Source organism: Rutidosis leptorrhynchoides, chromosome 3 (genome assembly GCF_046630445.1).
Source record: "Rutidosis leptorrhynchoides isolate AG116_Rl617_1_P2 chromosome 3, CSIRO_AGI_Rlap_v1, whole genome shotgun sequence".
Lineage (NCBI taxonomy): Eukaryota > Viridiplantae > Streptophyta > Magnoliopsida > Asterales > Asteraceae > Rutidosis > Rutidosis leptorrhynchoides.
Genome location: NC_092335.1, coordinates 685,153,969 through 685,177,453, shown reverse-complemented (window position 1 = coordinate 685,177,453; position 23,485 = coordinate 685,153,969). Strand labels below are relative to the sequence as shown.

General features: G+C 36.5%; 1 non-coding gene across 1 annotated transcript; it reads right to left on the bottom strand.

Annotated features, from left to right (window-relative positions):
• Positions 1-20,398: 20,398 nt before the first annotated feature.
• LOC139903592 (small nucleolar RNA R71) lies at positions 20,399-20,505 on the bottom strand. The gene has a single exon (XR_011778402.1). It is a non-coding gene; the product is annotated as a small nucleolar RNA R71 (small nucleolar RNA).
• Positions 20,506-23,485: the final 2,980 nt, after the last annotated feature.

Below are 23,485 nucleotides of genomic sequence, written 5' to 3'. Positions count from 1 at the left end.
ATGAGCCTCTCAATTTTCTCCACTTCCTCATGAAGATTATTGGCCACACTCATCTTTGATGTTGCTACCAAATTCAGATTCAAAAAGAACGGAAAAAGGTCGTCCTAAATCAACTAGGCTACTTAATGGAATGGACATTAAGGAAGGAAAAAGAGTCAACCTTTGTAAAATCTGTAGACAGAGTGGTCACAATCAAAAAACATGTTCTTCAAAGCCTAGAAGGATGCCTGATGGTTCCTAATTCTGCTTTTGTTACCAGTTTGGGTCAAGAGTGCCCCTAACCTTTTGTCAGTTTGGGTCAGGATAACCACTGAGCTGTTGTTACAGTTTGGGTCAAGTTTGGTACATTGTATTGTTTCTTGTTTTGCTACTAATTTGGATAGTTACATGTTTAGCAATTGTTTTTTCTATTGTTGTTACTTTGGGTCATTAGATTTGGATAGTTACATGTTTAGCATTATGATGTTTACCATTCTGATGTTGGTTGTTTGGGTTTAAATAAACCCTTGAGTTTTTGTACTGTATGGCCACTTTTTGTTTCAATAGATTATCTTTTCCTTTTAAAGTTTAGTTAGTTGCTTGTGAGATATCCTTAAAAAAAAAAAATTGTAATCACTCCAGAGAATTATATTTTGAACGTTGTTAGATCAGCTTAAAAAGAAAAGAATGGTAGAAGTAATAGAATGCTAAAGTCAGTGGCTTTAAGAAAAAAAGGTATTATAATAATGTGTTGCTTATAAAAAAAATGGATATTTTAAATATTTTTGAAGGTACCAGATTCATTTAATTACTTTTTCAAGTTACCCCTATCTCTTAAAAAACTCATCTGGGTTACATGTGGAATTGGTGTGGTGGAGGAAACCTACGTAAGAAGAAAGTGAGTTGTTGTAATTGGCTAAATTTTTTCCCTAATATTTGTATTTAATATAATTATTTTTATCTCAATTTTTACTGAATTTCAATCATATTTTACCACATCAGTACTACACCTCCCAATCACACCCCAACCCGCATGGCCACACCAACATAATTTCACATTTTAAATCCACACTATCACGTCAGTAAAAAACTGCTAACAAAATTTACATCATCAACCCACACCCACTACAGTAATAGATGGTGTTATAGTTTTCTTCATTCGGTTTAGGATTAACGACTTAGGTTAAGTATGTGTGTTGCTTTAAACAGTATTTGCGATATTTTGTAAAGCTATAATGTGTTTCATACTTATATATGATAAAGCTCGAAACTTTCATCTATTTTTTTCAAATTGTCACATTAACTGTTAATTGAAAGCAATTAACCATTTTCTCCTACTTAATCTAAAAGATAATTAAATAAATATTTGATTAATCTAATAACTTTTAGTAAAAAAAATTGACGTATTATATTGAAGATATAGATTAACTTATGTACTCTTTTGTGTATCTAAAAATTTGTACTTATAAATTGAATCATTCAAAATTTCCCTCATAAAAATTTGAAATTGAACATGGACCTATTTATTTCTTGTGTAGGATAGATTAAACTTGTTTGTTAACTTTGTTGTCTCTTGATCGACATTGTTATATTCATCCCCCCCGACTTGAAGTCTCAAGTTCAATTTCCCTCATATTTTATAAATGGTTCTCATAGGCTTATCCTCGAATAAAAATTGTTCCCAATTACTTTTATCTCCTTGTACCATTTGTATAGTTGTGTATAGGTCCATGTAATCACGATTATTCATTATTAATAATAATATTTTCTTTAAAAAAAAAAAAAAATTGAATCATTCGGAATTTTATTTAATATAAAGAGAAGAAAAAAAGTAGGCAGATATTTAAAAAAAAAAAATTGGATGATGATGTCACAATAATATCATCTTGACGTCATTACAAGTGTTCACAAATATTCTAGAAACTTGCATTAAGATAGATTTGTTTAGATATTAAAGGATGAAATAAAGCATTCCTTATGTGTATGTTTAAGTGTTGATGTTAACCTAACAAAATTCAAAATTCTTCACAAACTATATATTTAACCAATCAAATAATATATTTACTCGTTATTGTTTTACTAGGCTATAAAACAAAAATGATCATTTAATCATTTAATTGACACAAGTTAAAGTAATAATAAATGAGATTGAGTGATTAATTTAGCCTGCTCCCAGCAATTACAAAATCACGCCACCAATGAATAGTCAAAACCAATGTCATTATTGGCGCAGAGACGCAGATGGCATCGTTGCGCCAATCGTGCACCAATTTTAATAGGTGAATGGCTTCACAAATCTTAAGCATAATGTTTGGCGAGCTTAATAACCGTTTGCATAATAAAATTCAAGTTTAAAAAATTTAAAAAATAGAACTGTTGGAATTTGAAAATAAAAAATAGAAAATACACGTTTTGGGCCTTAGACGAACTTTTTTTAAAACAATTTTAATACTTAAATTTACCGACCATTTTTATTCGTTCACGCACAACAATCACATCCTTTAGTATACTCAAATTCTCTCCATATATTTCATCCTTTCATTTTCACAACTTTATTCATATTCAACAATTTCATCTTAAAAAAATGTCGAAAGATAGAAACACTCCAAATCAAACCTCCAACTTCCAGGATCTCAAGGTCAATATATGCTTAATTCCTTACTCAATTATCCGTTACTAATCGAATCATCTTGTAACCCGCAACACTTAGTGAGTTTCACTACTTATGCTTCACAAATGGCGTTTAAATCCGTATTCATTATTAAATTATGTTAACAACCCATTCCAATCTCTTTTACATACATCTGTTTAACCATCGTTTCACAAACCTATTCAAACACCTTATCAAACATCATATGAGAAGGTTGAACCCGAAGAAATTCAAGTAGTTAAAGAAAACCAAGTCCAACCCCGAACTATCGAAATCGAAAGGTAAAAAAACCTAAAAGTGTTAAAGTACCTTGGACTGACCAGGAAAGTCATATTTTGGCTGAGTGTTGAGCCCGCATTTATGAAAATGTGGATGTCTGATAATGCTAAAAATGAACATATATTTCATAGCAATATCTTTCCAATATGTAAAGCTTTTAGTTGCAATTGTTCTATTTTTATGTAATATTCGTTTAAATAAATAAGTGCGAAGACAAAAGAAGAAAATGACGATTTGAAGACGCAAATGACCAAAAAGCTAAAAAGTACAAAGTACAATCCAAGTGGTTCAATTTATTGATGAGAAACGCCTAAAAATGACAAGAGTACAAGCCGCGAAACGCAAAGTACAAGATATCTAAGCGTACGAAAGGACGTTCGAAAATCCGGAACCGAGACATAAATCGAGCATCAACGCGCGAGTCAACGGTCCTAAAATTACAAGTCAACTATGCACAAGAATATAAAATAATATATATATATATATATATATATATATATATATATATATATATATTTATATAAAATTATATATTATTATATTATATATTATAATATTCAGCAGCCCACGTTTAACTCAATTTGATGAACTGGAATCCGAAGCTCCGCACTCGCGGAGCTGTAAGGCACAAAAGTACCGCACTCGCGGAGCTGTACATTTCAAAGTGGGCCTATAAAAGCTCACGCATTCTGCTCGAATTCTGCACTCCTTTTTCTTTCTTTCTCTCTATGTAATATATAATTATAATTTTAATTTTAATTTAAGTTTAATAATAATTGGGTTACTGTAAGAAATGTTTTACGGATTTTAAAATCGGAGTTCTGTCCGAGTAACGCTACGCTATTAATAATCACTGTAAGCTATGTTCTTCCTTTTTAAATTAATGTCTCGTAACTAAGTTATTATTATACTTATTTGAGCCGAAGTAATCGTGATGTTAGACTAAATATTAAAGACGGGGTTATTGGATTTTGTACCATAATTCGGGTTTGGACAAAAGACCGACACTTGTGGACATTGGACCATGGACTATTAATAGATGGGGGGTATTGTCTAATCGAATGACAACTCATTAGAATCTGTCAAACCTATCTTCAAATTAGTTAATCTAATAATTATTAAATGATTATGCATGTCCTATTTAGTGATGTTTATACGACATCTTTTACGACCATTTAATTAATTATTCTGGTTGAGTAATTGATTATTCAAACTGATCAAGTGGGTAAATTAATGTTCATATCTTATTAAAACAGGGGTGGATTACATACAAGGGTAATTGGTGTAATTGTTAACAAAGTATTAAAACTTTGGATTATACGCAGTCGATAACCTGGTGTAATCATTAAACAAAGTATTAAAACCTTGTTACAGTTCGAATCCCTAATTAGTTGGAATATTTGACTTCGGGAATAAGGTTAATTTGACGAGCATTTTATAATTATGACCGATGGACTATTATGGACAAAAACCAGATAGGTATCAAATAAATCCAGGACAAAGGACAATTAACCCAGATAAATACATTAAAATCAAAACGTCAAACATCATGATTACGGAAGTTTAAATAAGCATAATACTTTTATTTCATATTTCATCGTACTTTTATTTACTGTCATTTTATTTATCGTCATTTATTTTTACGCTTTATTTGTATTTTTAATTATTGTACGCACTTTAATTATCGTCATTTATCTTTACGCTTAATATTTAAAATCGACAAACCGGTAATTAAACGGTAAAACCTCATTTTATAATATTACTACCTATATATAATTATATATATTTGTGTAAATATAGTTGTTAAAAATATAGTACGTTATCACTAGCTCCCTGTGGAACGAACCAGATTTACTAAAAACTACACTACTCTACGATTAGGTATACTGCCTATAGTGTTGTAGCAAGGTTAAGGTATATCCCATAAATAAATAAATAAAGCTTGTGTAATTTCGTCGTATTTCGTAATAAATAATAATAGTATTTCGTACACCTCTGCTCGCACATCAAGTTTTTGGCGCCGCTGCCGGGGAGCCGAAAGCGAAACGCTATAAAAAAAATAAGTTTTTAAGCTATATATATAAGTTTTTAAAAAAATATAAAAACATAAAAAAAATATCTATATTTCTAAGTACGAAATTAAAAAGTGTATTTTTTTTATATATAAAACTAATAGGTAATTTTTAAAATATAAGTTTTATTTAAATTATATTTTAATATATTAAAATCAGAAATAGAGTAAAAAAAATTAAAAAAATTAAGCTGAACCTGCAATTTTGGCCTGCACGAATTCTGAATCTGTGTAACTCCGCACTCGCAGAGCACCTCTGGCATCATCAAACCGCACTCGCGGAGACTCTCTGACAGGTCAAACCTCAGCCTGCATTAATTACGAATTTAGGGTTTTAATTAATTATAATTATTATTATTAAATCTAATTAGGGTTTTAATTTAATATATTTAGTTTAGTTTAATTATAATTTGTTATTTTTAGTTTTATTTAGTTTTATAAATTAATACTTTTATAAAATAATAATATAAAAATAATATTTTTATAAAAATAAGTAATTTTATCATTTTTTATATCTTTTTATAAATTGTATATTTTAATTGTTTAAGTCGTCAATTATATATTTATCGTTCGTAATTAGTTTTAAACTTAGTTATTGCCGTTTTGGGTTTAGAATTCCTTTTAAGCTTTAGTACATTTAGACGCAAGTTTTAATTTTTAGTTTTTAGGCTTTTTAGTGTCGACGCTCTACTTTCTTTTTATTATTTTTCGACTTTTATTTTTCGACGCTTATTTTTCGACCGCTTGTTTTTCGACGAGCTTTTTCTTTTTCATTTCGACGCTCTAGTTTTTAGGACATAGAATTTTCAATATTTTCTTTAAATCTCGACGAAAAATTATTTTAAGCGGTTAAATTGATAGACATCCAAATTTTCTGCTTCGTAGTAATAGTTGGATTTGTTAGTGGCTGAGTTGTGGATTTTCCGATTTAAAGAATCCTGACTCCCTGCTGCATCTTTTGGCTATTCGAAACGTGGGCAAAACCAGAAAAGTCTATTAATTTGATAACTTATATAATTTCTAATAGGATATTCAGTGAATGCACCGAGCGAATGGGTCACCACCTTTCATACGTTCACCTCCTGTAACTCGATCAAGACATCTAGCTAATATTAATGCCGTTGATTTTCCTTTAAAATCATCATCTAGTCGAACAAGTACTCCAATTCTGTAACATCCTCAATCGGGCCTAGCTGTAAGATTACTTATTTACCCTTAAGTTCGTGTTGATTAAATATATGTTTAAATTTTAAGTTGATATTTATTATTAAATAATAATGTTGTTAGGACCAGTTTGTGACAAGGGTCACAGAACAGGTTTGTTTATTTAATTTGGACTTCGTTTGGGTTGCCAAATGATGTACGAAAGATATCAGATAACTGATAAATACCCGTGTGATACACAGTGTGGGATTTTAACCCACTTAACAAGAGTAGTGCTGTGTTCCTTCTCTCATTTTCTAGATTTTTCCTCTCAACACCGTACCTTCACTTCCATTACCAATCAAACCCTAATTCATAATCTTTGTTCTAGAGCTCAAATTGTTCATAGCTTTATGTTCCTTGTGATTCACTGATTCTTTTGAGGTAAGAATCATAACATTTCGTGATTTAATCTTTGAGAAATTAGAGATTTTGTGTTAGTTTTTCATAAAAGTGTAAATTGGGTCAAAATGGGTTGATTTAGTGTTGTTTGCGTCAAAACCTTGTGGGTTTATGTTTTAAAATGATCAGTGTATCAGATTTGGTAAGTTTTGAGGTTAAAAACGAGCTCTAGATCGAGAATTGGTGAGTTTTGTGAGAAACCCGTCACTTTGGCAGCTGCTGTTACAGATGAACTACCCTCGGCCGATGGTCGTTGACGATCGACCGATGGTGTTTGACGATCGGTCGATGGACTAGACCCTCGACCGATGGTGTGAGTCCTTCGACCAACGGTTGTAATTTTAACGATCGGCCGATAGTGTGGTCGATCGGCCGATGGTGTAGTGACGATCAGCCGATAGTCTCTGACAATCGACCGATGGTCTATGCAGTGAAATATTTTTACTAAGTGTTGAGTTTTAGCCGTTATGCTGCCCGTGTGTATTTTGATGATATTGATGTAAATTTTGATAGTGCATAAGTGTTAAGCAAAAAATTTTAGCGGATACTTTTTCTGACAAAAAATTTATATATTGTGTTATTTGGTGCTATTAGACAGTAACTAACTTGATTTGCCTTATGTTCAGGTGAAAAAGATAAGGAAGCCGTTCAGTAGTAGATTATCTGAGCTGGTTGCTGGTAATTGGTGAGTAGGACTAACTGGAGAATATAGTATATAGAAGCATGTTATATTATGATTGCCATGCTTGTTAGATATACTTATTGTTGTGGTTAGTTAGTTCTTGGGATGACTGCATGTTAGTTGATGCTTGTCTGCTGGAGCCCAGTGCGTCCCTATCTTGTGGTAGCCTAATTCGATAGGAGAGATCAACCTGCGGGTTGGGTTCCTCATGTGGTAGCCTATTTTCATCCGTGTAGTATATGTTTGAATGACGGGTTCGTCGCGTGTGAATGATTTATGCAACACGGTATGTAGGAGGAACTTCCGGTAAACCCCAGCCCGATCAACTGGAGGTTAATGGTTTGGCCGAACCACCGGAGTCTCTGTAGACTGCACTACTGGGTGATGTTTGTGTGTTAGACTATGTGACATGATTAGTATAACACTTATGTATGCTATGGCCTGTAGTTAGTCGTACTCACTTAGCTTCGTGCTAATTCCCCTCCATCTTCTCCCTGCAGGTTAATAGCTTTTGTAGATAGTGCATTTGGGAAAAGACGGGCATGATTGTGATGCCCCATACAAAACCATCGTGTACGAATCATCAACAACAGGATCATTACAAGGTTAAGTACTATATGCTGTAATAAAAGAAGTTGCATTCACGATAAAAAGGTGATGTCATAACCGACATCAAATGTTTTACACCAACAGTATGCTTCTAAGAATAGCAAGCATGAATAAATGTATGTGACCCTTAGGTCGTTACAAAACATAGTTCAAAAGTACCAAAGTTTGAATGCAAGGTAAAGTAGTTCATGCGATGACAACTCTAAGCAGCGGGTGTCTACAGCACGACTAGTACACAGCGGAAGCTAACCTCAAGCACCTGAGAAAAACATGCTTAAAAACGTCAACACAAAGGTTGGTGAGCTATAGTTTAAGTATAACAGTAAGTAAGGTAGGCCACGAGATTTCAGTGCTACAAAGAGCGTTTCAAAACAGTATGATAAAGTATATGTTAACCGTGGGCACTTGGTAACTAACTTAACATTTATACCCCCTGAAAGTACACTTGGAAAGTGCGTATGTCTACGAAGTATTAAACACTCGTTAAATGCTAGCGCGACTAGCCCGAGTGGGGATGTCAAACCCTATGGATCCTTATCTAAGATTCGCGTTCACGGTTCAAAAACCAATGATTAAACGTTACCGAGCTAAAGGGAATATTTATGCCGTTGTATAACCCACACATATATAAGTTTAAGTACTCGTGCCTAGTATGTAAAACATAAAATCCGCATGTATTCTCAGTTCCCAAAATAAGTTAAAGTAAAAAGGGAATGCTATAACTCACAATGATAATGTAGTCGTAAAGTCGGTTCGGAAAAGGTGTGCAAGTAATCGGTCCGAAAGGTCCAACGAGTCCTCAACCTAAGTCAAATAGTACTAGGTCAGTAAATCGCCTCAATAGGTTTAAAAGTATGTAAATAAGGTCTTAAGGGTCATCATCATTCATCATCAAACAAAAGGCGTAAAGTAAGTTTCGTTTACGAAAGTAGTTTAAAACAAAGGCTGAATTCAGTCAGTCACCACGGCCCCTAACCTTACTGAATTAAGGTGAGACCAGTGGCCATGGCTCCGTATATGAGTCCTTTAAGTGTGGTAAAATTTACAGAAGCAAAATCGTCTTCGTTTGACCGTGGCGACGGTCTAAGTGCGAGTAGGTCAGAAATTTCTGCACAACGTTAAAAGGACATAGTGACGATCAGAGGGCCATAAATCCTAAACCGTAACTCGGATTAAGACGAGTCCTATATGAAAAGTTATCTACTCGAACAGAGATATTTGAAAATCATAATCACAACAGCCCAGGTCTACTGGTCTATTACAGAAACCATAAAACAGTAGGTAGCAGACAGAAAGCAGAAAAATAATGGTTTCCGGTGAGTTTAGTGCTTGATGTTCATCATGGTTCTCATCCTTGATGCCTATAGCTTCAAGTGTACAACTCATTGATGTGTTTACATCATCTTTACCAAGTTTTGACCATCATAACCCTAGTGTAAGTCTAAGACATGAAGCACAACTCACTTAAGAGTTGTATGAAGTTTGATGAACCAAAGTTACATCAAAGTCTTAGATCTAACACATACATGAACTTTAAAGCTAATAACAAGTTACAAACTTGAAAGTAAACTAACTAATCAAGATCTTAAGATGTAGAACATAGTTCTTAGTTAGATCTTGAAGATCCAAGACCCAAAAGTCTAGATCAAACATAAGTATACAAAGTTATATTTAAAGAAAACTTATTTACATGTTCTTGAACTTTTAAAGTTACTTTTAGTTCAAGATTAATGAGATCAAAGTTAACTAGTAACATTTGACCAATCACAACCAACAAACAAGAAATTTAAAGTGCATAAAATGAAGTGATAAACTAAGTAAACAAGTAAAAGGTTCATGGTTTGTTCATACTTTTAAAGATTCAACCAAGGTTTGATCTTTAAGTGAAGTAAACTTTAAGTTTACTTCAAGAAATGCAAGTAAGAGTTACAACACAAGAACTTTCTTTCTTTAACAAGTATTGGAGATCATAAACTAAGAAGTTTATGTCTTGTGTGTTCTTGTTAGAACAAGATAGATGAAGAATCAAACTAATAAGTTTGCTTCTTAGAAGATCATAAGTAAATAACAAAAACAACTAGTAATTACAAGTAATCAAAGACAAGTAACAAGTAAACAAAAGAATGATGATGATGAATGATCTTGGTTCGGTTTTACAAAGAGAAAAAGAAGGAAGAAAAGATTCAAGTTTACTTACAAGAACTAGAGAAAAATGAGAGGAAAGTTGAGAGGATTTTTGCAAGTAAGTGTGTGTGTGTTTGAATGAGGTTTACAAGTAATGAAGTAATACAAGGAAATGAACCAAAAACTCCCTCCAAGCCCCTCTAGGCCTACGGCCTGCAGCAGAAACAAAAGGGGGAAGGGAAGAATTCAAGGGTCACTAGAATGTAAAGCTTGAAAAAAAGGTGGTTACTTGGTGTATGTGCATGGGGATAACAAGTTAACTAGATTCCTCATGTACAAACTAACTAGTTCATGATCTAAGTAATATTTACAAGTAGTAGTAATGAACTAGTTAGTCCAATAAGGTGTATGGTGGGCTTATAAGTCCAAAACCATGAGTCCATTAACACTAATAAAGCCCAAGTTCACTTAATTAACAAATAAATCCAATTAAAGCCCAAGTAACTAACTAATAACCTTAGTTAATTAAAATGATAAATAAAACTTAATCATGAATGCAAATAATATCTAAAAATATTATTCGTGAAGTTTCGTGTGTCACAAAGACGTTTCGGGCAATTAAAGTCAAGTTCGGGCAATCATGGCAACATGTAAATGTAATAACATACATTCGTTTAATCACACGTATTAATAATAACAATTATTAATAAATAAACGTTGGAAAATCCAGGGTCGTTACATTACCCTCCTGTTAAAGAAAATTTTGTCCCGAAATTTAAGCTGAGGTAGATGGAGGAGTCGGGAAAAGGTGAGGATACTTCCGCATCATTTGATCCTCTCGCTCCCAAGTAAACTCAGGTCCTCGTTTGGCATTTCATCGTACTCGGACGATCGGAATCTTGTTGCGTTTCAAAGTTTTGATCTCACGATCCATAATTTCAACAGGCTCCTCCACAAAGTGGAGTTTGTCATCAATTGTAAGTTCTTCAAGTGGTATGATAAGTTCAGGTGCAGCAAGACGCTTCTTCAAGTTTGACACGTGGAAGGTAGGATGAACTGAGCTCAATTGTGCTGGTAGATCCAAACGGTAAGCAACGGGTCCAACACGTTCCAAGATTTCAAAAGGACCAATGTATCGTGGGTTTAACTTTCCACGTTTTCCAAAACGGATCACACCTTTCCAAGGTGCAACCTTCAACATAACACGATCACCAACGTTGAATTCAAAGTCCTTACGTTTAAGATCAGCATAACTCTTTTGACGATCGCGGGCAGTCTTAAGTCTAGCTTGAATCTGAGCAATCTTCTCCGTGGTTTCGTGGACTACCTCGGGTTCGGTGATTTGCTTTTCGCCTACTTCGGCCCAACAAATAGGAGATCGGCACTTGCGGCCATACAATGCTTCAAAAGGTGCAGCATTAATGCTCGAGTGATAACTGTTGTTGTACGAGAATTCGGCTAGTGGCAAATGCCTTTCCCAGGCCTTTCCAAAATCAATGACACATGCACGCAACATGTCCTCCAAGGTCTGAATCGTTCGTTCACTTTGCCCGTCAGTTTGAGGATGATAAGCAGTACTCATGTCAAGACGAGTTCCCATGGCTTCTTGCAAAGAACGCCAAAATCTAGAAGCAAAACGGGGATCGTGATCGGAGATGATCGATAATGGTACACCATGATGAGATATAACCTCCTTGATGTATAGTTGAGCAAGTCTTTCCAATGTATCCGTTTCCTTCATCGCTAAGAAATGTGCAGATTTGGTAAGGCGGTCAACAATAACCCAAATGGTATCGTATCCGCCCACCGTCTTCGGCAGCTTAGTAATGAAATCCATTGTTATCCGTTCTCACTTCCATTGTGGGATTTCTGGTTATTGAAGTAAACCAGAAGGTCTCTGATGTTCGGCTTTAACTTTCGAACAAGTCAAACACTTCCCAACATAAGTTGCAACGTCTTTCTTAAGATTCAGCCACCAATACTGTTCTTTAAGATCGTGGTACATTTTGCCCGCTCCAGGATGAATCGAATATCTCGATTTGTGGGCTTCATCAAGTATAAGGTTCCTCCATAACAAGGTACCCAAATTCTTCCGGCATAACATCGGAGTCCAGACTCCCTAACTTCGAATCGAGAGACAAGTATGTTCAAATGTTCGTGAGATATGTTCTCCTCCTTGAGAGCCTCATCTTGAGCTACTCTGATCTGGCTGCTGAGGTTCGAATGGATGGTGATGTTCAGAGCCCTAACACGAAGAGGTGCCGTCCTCTCCTTTCGGCTTAAAGCGTCAGCTACAACATTGGCCTTGCCAGGGTGATAACGGAGTTCACAGTCATAGTTGTTTAGCGTCTCGATCCATCGACGCTATCTCATATTCAGTTGCTTCTGATCAAAGATGTGATGGAGACTCTTGTGATCGGTGAAGATAGTGCTCTTAGTTCCATACAAATAATGTCTCCACAATTTAAGCGCAAAGACAACAGCTCCAAGTTCAAGATCGTGAGTAGTGTAATTCCGCTCGTGAATCTTCAATTGGCGGGAGGCATAGGCAATAACCTTTGATCGTTGCATCAGTACACAACCAAAACCACTTTTCGAAGCATCGCAATAAACAACAAAGTCGTCACTACCTTCGGGAAGCGATAAGATAGGTGCGGTGGTTAACTTCTTCTTCAAAGTTTGAAATGCTGATTCGTGTGCGGGTTCTCAAATGAACTTCTTGCCCTTGTGAGTCAAGGACGCGCAATCAGAGAAAATCCTTCAATGAACCTTCGGTAGTAACCGGCGAGACCTAGAAATTGGCGAATATGAGTTGGAGTAGTGGGGGTTTCCCACTTGCTGATAGCTTCAATCTTGGTGGGATCTACTTTGATACCCTGGTCGCTCACAACATGACCCAGAAATTGAACTTCCTTCAACCAAAATTCACACTTGGAGAATTTGGCGTAAAGTTGCTCTTGTCTCAAGAGTTCAAGTACTAGTCGGAGGTGTTGCTCATGCTCTTCGTCGCTCTTAGAGTAGATGAGGATATCATCTATGAAGATGATAACAAACTTATCCAAGTACGGCTTGCAGACACGATTCATGAGATCCATGAACACGGCAGGTGCATTTGTCAAACCGAATGGCATCACGAGAAACTCATAATGACCATAACGGATTCTGAATGCAGTTTTCATCACGTCACTTTCCTTCACCCTCAACTGGTGATAACCGGATCGCAAATCGATCTTTGAGTAGACACTCGATCCTTGTAGTTGATCAAAAAGATCGTCAATTCGTGGAAGAGGATACTGATTCTTGATTGTCAATTTGTTGAGTTCACGATAGTCGATACACATACGGAAGGATCCATCCTTCTTCTTCACAAACAGCACGTGTGCGCCCCAAGGCGAGAAACTTGGATAAACCCTCGGTCAAGTAGTTCTTGTAGTTGGCTTCGGAAGGTGCGAGTCTATAAGGTGCGCGAGCTACAGGTGCAGCTCCTGGCACTAAGTCAATCTGAAACTCTACTGCTCTCTGCGGCGGCAATCCAGGCAATTCCTCTGGAAAGACATCGGAAAATTCGTTCACAATTCGAACGTCGTTCACGCTCTTCACCTCAGTTTCTACCGCTTTCACATGTGCTAGGACAGCAAAACGTCCCTTCTTCATAATCTTTTGCGCTTTCACGCAACTAATGAGGTTCAATTTTGAGGTACATCTCTCTTCGTAGATAACCAGTAGCTCGCCATCTCCTTGTGGTATACGAAGTGCTTTATCTCCGCAGATAATATCGGCCCTTATCTTGCTCAACCAATCCATACCGATGATCACGTCAAAACTTCCCAGTTTGATGGGTATCAAATCAATTTCGAAATCTGCACCAGCTATGTTGATAATAGCTCCTCGACTAATATGGTCAACTTTTTCAAGTTTTCCATTGGCGACCTCGACAAGCATACTCTCTTTTAACGGGACTAATGACCAATTAATCTTATCGCAAAAATTTCTACATACATAACTTCTATCCGCACCAGTATCAAACAAGACAGAAGCTAAAAGATTGTTGATTTTGAATATACCTGTCACCAAGTCGGGGTTTTCGCGTGCGTCCCTTGCATTAACGTTAAAAGCTCTACCACGGGGTGGTCCGCCGTCTTTTCGCTTATTTGGACACGCATTTCTGAAATGGCCTGTCTGTCCGCATTCGTAACACTTCCTTGGCCCTGTGGGGTTCGGCTTCCCATTCAAAGTGGTGACCTTGCAGTCTTTTCCAACATGCCCAGACCATTGGCACTTCTCGCAGACAACATTGCAATACCCAGTGTGGTGTTTGTAACACCTCTTGCATTGAGGTAGGGTTCCCTTGTAGTTCGGGTTGGAGTTGGTGTTGGGGTTGAGGTTTCCACCGTTGTTGTTTCCTCTGAAGCCCTCATGTCATTTCTCCGGGTTCTGTTCATAGTTTCTTCCCCTGTTGTTGTTGTTGTGGTTATCCCATTTGCGTTTCTCACTAGTACCCGCTTCAGACTTAGTTTTCTCCGGTTCATCGATGGTTATCTGATTCATTAAAGTATGCGCCATGCGCATCGCTTCGGGAACATTTGGTGGTTTGGATGAGGTGACGTTTCCCTTAATGCTCTTAGGGAGTCCCCAAAAGTATCTCTCCATTCGCTTGAATTCTGGGGTGACCATTGTCGGGCACATCAGGGCTAGTTCTAAAAATCTCCTGTTGTAACCATCAAGGTCGTTCTCAACGGCCTTTAACTGCATGAATTCCATCTCCATCTTTTGTATTTCGGTTCTCGGACAATACTCATCAATCATGGCACACTTAAATGCTTCCCATGGCGTAGCATACGCCTCATCAATGCCTTGTGCATGTGCCATTGTGTTCCACCACGTGAGCGCGCCGTCAGATAGCGTGCAAGAAGCAAATTTGGTTTTGCTGTCCTCCGAACAGTTGCTAACTCGGAATACTGATTCAAGTTTCTCGAACCATCTGGTGAGACCAACCGGTCCCTCGGTTCCACTGAAGTTATGTGGTTTGCAGCTCTGGAATTCCTTGTAAGTACACCCATTTCGAACGGGTGGGATAACCGGTGGTGGTGGCGGTGGAGCTTGGAGGTTTCTTTCTGCTAGGGCTGCAGCTACACGTTCTTGGATCATCTCTTCAATTTGAGCAGCAGTAGGTGTGGATCGACCGTTAGCCATGGTGTTCTATACAAACATTTTGACTCAAGTCAAAATCCAGCATTCAATATATAATAATATAGTATATAACAACCAACATGTAAACAGCACAACACATGTTAATTAAGTAACGCAAGTTGATACAAGTACCGCAAAAACACCATACAGTAACGTAAATAGAACACTTGTGCAAAAATAACATCACAAAGTTTCCATTCATTAATAATAAGTTTCATACATCATGATAGATTCGTACAATACATAAGTGAAATATGAAACTACAACTAGATTACATAATGAAATCTAAATACAAAAGTCCTACTGTGAAGGTGGGTGTAGGATGTCTAAAACCTGAGCCAACTGCTCATCGAGCTCAGTAACCCGAGCTCGGAGGGTTCCCACCTCCCTTGTCAATTCCTCGACAGTGGGAGATGGTGGGGCAGGCGGTGCTGGTGGTGCAGGCGGGGCCGGTGGAGCGGATGGTGTAGACCGCACGAAACGGGGTGCAGATGTCCCGGCTCCAGAAATAGTCAGCACTTAACGAGGTGCCTTACGTATGAGTGGGTCGGCAGGGTACGGCACATGCCGCTTACGGGCAGTAACCCTCCGACGCCGACCAAAAGCGTCAGTGAAAGCACGACCTCCATTCACCCCTGGAATGACGGTGCCATCAGGACGGTACCGCTTCTTCGGCGGGGTGGAGGGTGCCTGTATAGGTATGTCAGCAGGGTCCTCGTCATCACTGGAGTCTGATGAAGAATCATCTGATGAAGAATCGGCGGATGATGAGTCATCCGAATCATGTGGTGGTGGCACGGGTGGCTGAACTGGCAGTCCGAAGGCGGCCAACATCTCTCTGTGTCTGAATGGTGGAATCGGCACTAAACGTCCATCTGGAGCGCGTCGGCACGGCATGCGCATATGGTTACGGAATGGCCCTTCCCCGAACTCCGCGGGAATCACAACACCACCGATGCAGGGCTGTGACTCCGAGGATCCGGGAGCAGACGGAGCTAGAATCTCCGTAGGGTCCATGTGTCCGTCAATAGTAGCCACTGGTGCAGGCGGCTGGCTGCTAGTCCCGAAAGATGAAGCACCGGGGTCACTCGCGCGTATCGGGATTGGTGGATCTGCAACGGTGGTAGGTGGGGTAGCTGAAGAGTCTAAACTGCCCAAAATCCTAGCAGGTGGAATATCCGACATCTGAACAAGGAAAAATAAATTTTCCATGTCAGTAAGTCATAAAGCAAGCACGTATTAGGCCAACAGTTTAAATCATGTATAACAATAAGTAGCATGGCAATAATAACGAATCGTAAAGAAGTAGCATGCAATCGAAAGCAAGTAATATCATGCAGTAGTGAAATCATGTAATAGCATACGGCATATAGCAGTAAAAGTGAGCAGCAGCATGCAGTAAGTTCAGCGGAAACAAGTAAACTAGCAAGTTGTAGATTAGTCCTATTAGTGAATCCTACTCGGGTCGGTCTTAGAATCACTAATGCAACCTAATTCCCTACAACCAATGCTCTGATACCAAATGTGATGCCCCGTACAAAACCATCGTGTACGAATCATCAACAACAGGATCATTACAAGGTTAAGTACTATATGCTGTAATAAAAGAAGTTGCATTCACGATAAAAAGGTGACGTCATAACCGACATAAAATGTTTTACACCAACAGTATGCTTCTAAGAATAGCAAGCATGAATAAATGTATGTGACCCTTAGGTCGTTACAAAACATAGTTCAAAAGTACCAAAGTTTGAATGCAAGGTAAAGTAGTTCATGCGATGACAACTCTAAGCAGCGGATGTCTACAGCACGACTAGTACACAGCGGAAGCTAACCTCAAGCACCTGAGAAAAACATGCTTAAAAACGTCAACACAAAGGTTGGTGAGCTATAGTTTAAGTATAACAGTAAGTAAGGTAGGCCACGAGATTTCAGTGCTACAAAGAGCGTTTCAAAACAGTATGATAAAGTATATGTTAACCGTGGGCACTTGGTAACTTACTTAACGTTTATACCCCCTGAAAGTTCACTTGTAAAGTGCGTATGTCTACGAAGTATTAAAAACTCGTTAAATGCTAGCGCGACTAGCCCGAGTGGGGATGTCAAACCCTATGGATCCATATCTAAGATTCGCGTTCACGGTTCAAAAACCAATGATTAAACGTTACCGAGCTAAAGGGAATGTTTATGCCGTTGTATAACCCACACATATATAAGTTTAAGTACTCGTGCCTAGTATGTAAAACATAAAATCCGCATGTATTCTCAGTTCCCAAAATAAGTTAAAGTAAAAAGGGAATGCTATAACTCACAATGATAATGTAGTCGTAAAGTCGGTTCGGAAAAGGTGTGCAAGTAATCGGTCCGAAAGGTCCAACGAGTCCTCAACCTAAGTCAAATAGTACTAGGTCAGTAAATCACCTCAATAGGTTTAAAAGTATGTAAATAAGGTCTTAAGGGTCATCATCATTCATCATCAAACAAAAGGCGTAAAGTAAGTTTCGTTTACGAAAGTAGTTTAAAACAAAGGCTGAATTCAGTCAGTCACCACGGCCCCTAACCTTACTGAATTAAGGTGAGACCAGTGGCCATGGCTCCGTATATGAGTCCTTTAAGTGTGGTAAAATTTACAGAAGCAAAATCGTCTTCGTTTGACCGTGGCGACGGTCTAAGTGCGAGTAGGTCAGAAATTTCTGCACAACGTTAAAAGGACATAGTGACGATCAGAGGGCCATAAATCCTAAACCGTAACTCGGATTAAGACGAGTCCTATATGAAAAGTTATCTACTCGAACAGAGCTATTTGAAAATCATAATCACAATAGCCCAGGTCTACTGGTCTGTTACAGAAACCATAAAACAGTAGGTAGCAGACAGAAAGCAGAAAAATAATGGGTTCCGGTGAGTTTGGTGCTTGATGTTCATCATGGTTCTCATCCTTGATGCCTATAGCTTCAAGTGTACAACTTATTGATGTGTTTACATCATCTTTACCAATTTTTGACCATCATAACCCTAGTGTAAGTTTAAGACATGAAGCACAACTCACTTAAGAGTTGTATGAAGTTTGATGAACCAAAGTTACATCAAAGTCTTAGATCTAACACATACATGAACTTTAAAGCTAATAACAAGTTACAAACTTGAAAGTAAACTAACTAATCAAGATCTTAAGATGTAGAACATAGTTCTTAGTTAGATCTTGAAGATCCAAGACCCAAAAGTCTAGATCAAGCATAAGTAAACAAAGTTATATTTAAAGAAAACTTATTTACATGTTCTTGAACTTTTAAAGTTACTTTTAGTTCAAGATTAATGAGATCAAAGTTAACTAGTAACATTTGACCAATCACAACCAACAAACAAGAAATTTAAAGTGCATAAAATGAAGTGATAAACTAAGTAAACAAGTAAAAGGTTCATGGTTTGTTCATACTTTTAAAGATTCAACCAAGGTTTGATCTTTAAGTGAAGTAAACTTTAAGTTTACTTCAAGAACTACAAGTATGACTTACAACACAAGAACTTTCTTTCTTTAACAAGTATTGGAGATCATAAACTAAGAAGTTTATGTCTTGTGTGTTCTTGTTAGAACAAGATAGATGAAGAATCAAACTAATAAGTTTGCTTCTTAGAAGATCATAAGTAAATAACAAAAACAACTAGTAATTACAAGTAATCAAAGACAAGTAACAAGTAAACAAAAGAATGATGATGATGAATGATCTTGGTTCGGTTTTACAAAGAGAAAAAGAAGGAAGAAAAGATTCAAGTTTACTTACAAGAACTAGAGAAAAATGAGAGGAAAGTTGAGAGGATTTTTGCAAGTAAGTGTGTGTGTGTGTTTGAATGAGGTTTACAAGTAATGAAGTAATACAAGGAAATGAACCAAAAACTCCCTCTAAGTCCCTCTAGGCCTACGGCCTGCAGCAGAAACAAAAGGGGGAAGGGAAGAATTCAAGGGTCACTAGAATGTAAAGCTTGAAAAAAGGTGGTTACTTGGTGTATGTGCATGGGGATAACAAGTTAACTAGATTCCTCATGTACAAACTAACTAGTTCATGATCTAAGTAATATTTACAAGTAGTAGTAATGGACTAGTTAGTCCAATAAGGTGTAGGGTGGGCTTATAAGTCCAAAACCATGAGTCCATTAACACTAATAAGGCCCAAGTTCACTTAATTAACAAATAAATCCAATTAAAGCCCAAGTAACTAACTAATAACCTTAGTTAATTAAAATGATTAATAAAACTTAATCATGAATGCAAATAATATCTAAAAATATTATTCGTGAAGTTTCGTGTGTCACAAAGACGTTTCGGGCAATTAAAGTCAAGTTCGGGCAATCATGGCAACATGTAAATGTAATAACATACATTCGTTTAATCACACGTATTAATAATAACAATTATTAATAAATAAACGTTGGAAAATCCAGGGTCGTTACAATGATGATGTTATGTTTGACAGGGTTAAATCTGATGTGGTCTTTTGGAATATGAACCGTGTACTTTTGATAACAGAATGTATTTACGTCTTTTCCTGTTAATATGTAATTTGTATTAATGGCACGTGACATCGGTTTGTACAAATGTTGATATCGTATTTAATTAATATTATGCTTCTGCCACGTATAAAAAAAAAATTTAGCGGTGTCACAAATTCGAATTTCCGATAATCCATCGTTTGAACCCAATTTTACTATCGAAAACCCGGAGGATATTCAAGGACAATTCCAATATCCAGAACTACTAATCATTCCTCCTGAACCACAAACCGTTAAATCAGAATCTTCTAGTGATTCGTATTCAACAAATTCAATTATGGAAGTAACGGAACCTCTAAGTATGGAAGATCGAATGAGAGCTACGCGCACGGGCCAAGGTCACGCCATTTTTAAGCCAGACATTAATGCTCCAGATTATGAAATCAAAGGACAAATCCTACACATGGTAACTAATCAATGTCAATATAGTGGTACGCCAAAAGAAGATCCAAACGAACATCTTCGAACATTTAATAGGATTTGTACTTTATTTAAAATCAGAGAAGTTGAGGATGAACAGATCTATCTCATGTTGTTTCCCTGGACTTTAAATGGAGAAGCCAAAGATTGGTTAGAATCGTTACCTAAAGGGGCGATTCACAGATGGGATGTCTTAGTTGAGAAATTTCTTAAAAGATTCTTTCCGGAATCTAAAGTCGTGAGACTTCAAGGAGAAATTGTTACGTTCGCGCAAAAGCCAAATGAAACATTATATGAGGCGTGGACAAGATTCGGAAAATTTTTGAGAGGATGTCCTCAACACGGTTTAGACACTTATCAAATAGTACAAATATTCTACCAAGGTGTCGACGTCGCTACACGAAAAGACATCGACACAACAGCTGGTGGTTCCATTATGAAGAAAACTGCTACCGAAGCTCACAAAATTATTGATAACACGCCTCCCACTCACATGAGTGGCACCAGGAAAAAGATATTTTTCGTTCATCTAAAGCGGCTAGATCCGATTCTAGCCATGACTTTGATTCCGTTTCCGCAAAAATAGATGCTTTCGAGAGACGAATGGAAAAGATGACTAAAGATATTCACGCAATACGAATCAGTTGTGAGCAATGCGTTGGACCACACTTAACGAAAGATTGTCACATTGAGCAAACGATGGAACAACGTGAGAATATTTCCTACATGAACCAAAGGCCGGGAAATAATTATCAAAATAATTATCAACCGCCAAGGCCAAACTTTAATCGAAATCAGAACATTCTTTACAATTCAAATGGACCCAACAACAACTCGTACAACCAACAAGGTCCGAATAACCAACCAACTCAAAACAACACTTTCAATCAACAAAGACCTGGTTTATATAAACCACCACAACAAACCGAAGAGAAAAAGTCAAATCTGGAAGAAATGATGGCAAAGCTAATGGAATCTCAAACACAATTTATTACATCTTAAACCCAAACGAATGAGAGGTTTGATCAGTCATTAAGAACTCAACAAGCTTCCATTTTGAATCTAGAAAAACATGTAGGTTGTCATAACCCGTCCTTAACCATTAGAACGTGTTAGATAACGTATGATTTCATTGCGAGGTATTGACCTCTATATGCGACATTTTTAAAAGAACAACTGCATATGTTTTACATTACAAACCATAATTCTTATTTTGATACAAGCTTTAGACAAAATAAAGATGATTATCGTTTAGCGATAATCTTAGACTTACAAACTTTACATGTGATGATAACAATACGATTTCTAGCATATTTTACATTACAAATCCTCCGATATGCAGTTTTATTTTTGACACAAATATGCATACTCAAGATCTTGTTTAAATTCAACATGTTGCAGCGGAAGCTTCTAATTATCACCTGAGAATAGACATGTTTAAAACGTCAACATAAAGTTGGTGAGATATAGGTTTAATGCCGGCAGCGATATAAATATAGACCACAAGATTTCATATATAAACATTTTAATAAAAATATTCTAAGTGGTTGAGCACTTGGTAACCATACTTAACATTTAATCACGTCGCATATTCCCTTTATTATGAAATCTTACTACACCGTACCAAGTGTAGTCACAAAACGAAGTACTGTGCAACCGTTGAATACTGGTCGTCCAGTCCGGTTGGGGTTGTCAGGCCCGATAGATCTATCAACAGGATTCGCGTTTACAATACCGCTGTAAATAACAGTTACCAAGCTACAGGGAAGTATGCCAGTGGTACAAATCAACGTAGAATATATTTTTCAGTTACTTGTGTCCATAACGTAAAACATAAAATACATGTATTCTCATCCCGAAATACTTAGAGTTTAAAAGTGGGACTATATACTCACTTTTGTCTTGAAGATATGTAATTTCGACTTGGTCTCCGATTGATATCACGAACCTATCCATATATAGTTTATCAATATATTTCTATTTTAAACAATCGTCACATATATATACTTTTTATACTTTTAATAGTTTTAATAATTTCTTAGTCCGTAGTTAGCAGTCCGATGTTAGTAATTCAATTTTAATGGTTCATTTTTAGGTGTTTAATAAACCCCCAATGAAATAAATAAAAACCCCCATCGTATATGTATTGGTCGAGATTAATCTTGACCCACGGTACCGGTGTTGTCAAATGACGTGTTGCGTACATAAAGTACCGGTGTTGTCAAATGACGTGTTGCGTACAATCATGGGATCTTATGATTAATCTTCTCGTATTGTTTACGGGTGATCCTGAACCATATAAAATTAAATTATGAGTACATATATATAAAATATCATGTTATTTTAAAAAGATGTGATTTATTTAATTTTCTCCAATTATTTTCGTAGCTAAACTAGTCTTAGATATCCGATCTCGTTTTGGTCATAGTTTCTTCGTTACAACTCCGTTTTCGTTGATTCAACTTGCCACTTCCTTGGATCGAGTCCCTCTTTAAGACTATGAACTGTAAATACCTTAGTTTGTATTCGAAATCACAGGTCATAGGTCAAACTTTAGTGAAACTTATGGAGTTGATCATTTTCCATCATGTAAACAACCTTAAATGATTATTTTTCTAAAAATACTTATACTTTGAGTTAAATCATGAAATTTTTATATGTTAACATATTCATAGTAAATATCAATTTTCCAGAAAATAAGCCTCCAATTCAAAGTTCAAAATAGTTTTTAATTATCCAACCCAAAACAGCCCCCGGTTATACTCCGACACCGTAGATTCAGTTTTAAGGTGTTCTTTGAAAAACTAAGTTATACCTTGTTAAATTAGCATATATTTAAGTTATATTACAGGTCTTGAAGTATTTTAAAAGTTAAGTTAGAAGGATCTATTTAGTTTGCAAACAAGTTTGAAAATATTCAAACAATGTTCTTGTTGTTAAAATTTTATACCATAAAATAAGATAGCTATATATATATGAATCGAATAAGGTTATGAACAAAGTTACTACCTCAAGTTACTTGGAAAAGATTGCTGTAAAAGAGGAGTAAGAACCTAGAACCAAAAGAGTGATGGAATTGGATGAAAGATTGGAAGTAAACTTGTGTTCTTGAAAGGATTCTTGAAGTGTTCTTGTATGGTTTTTCTTATGATGATTAAGGGTTGTTTTTGAAGCTAAATGATGGGGAAAATGCTTGGAGATGATCAAGTATGAAGTTAAGAGTATTTTGAGAGAGAAATGGGAGTGTAAGTATGAGAAAATGGGGTGAAGAAATGGTGTGCATGCATAAAAACGTTTTTAGGTTATAAAGGAAAAAAAAGATACCTAA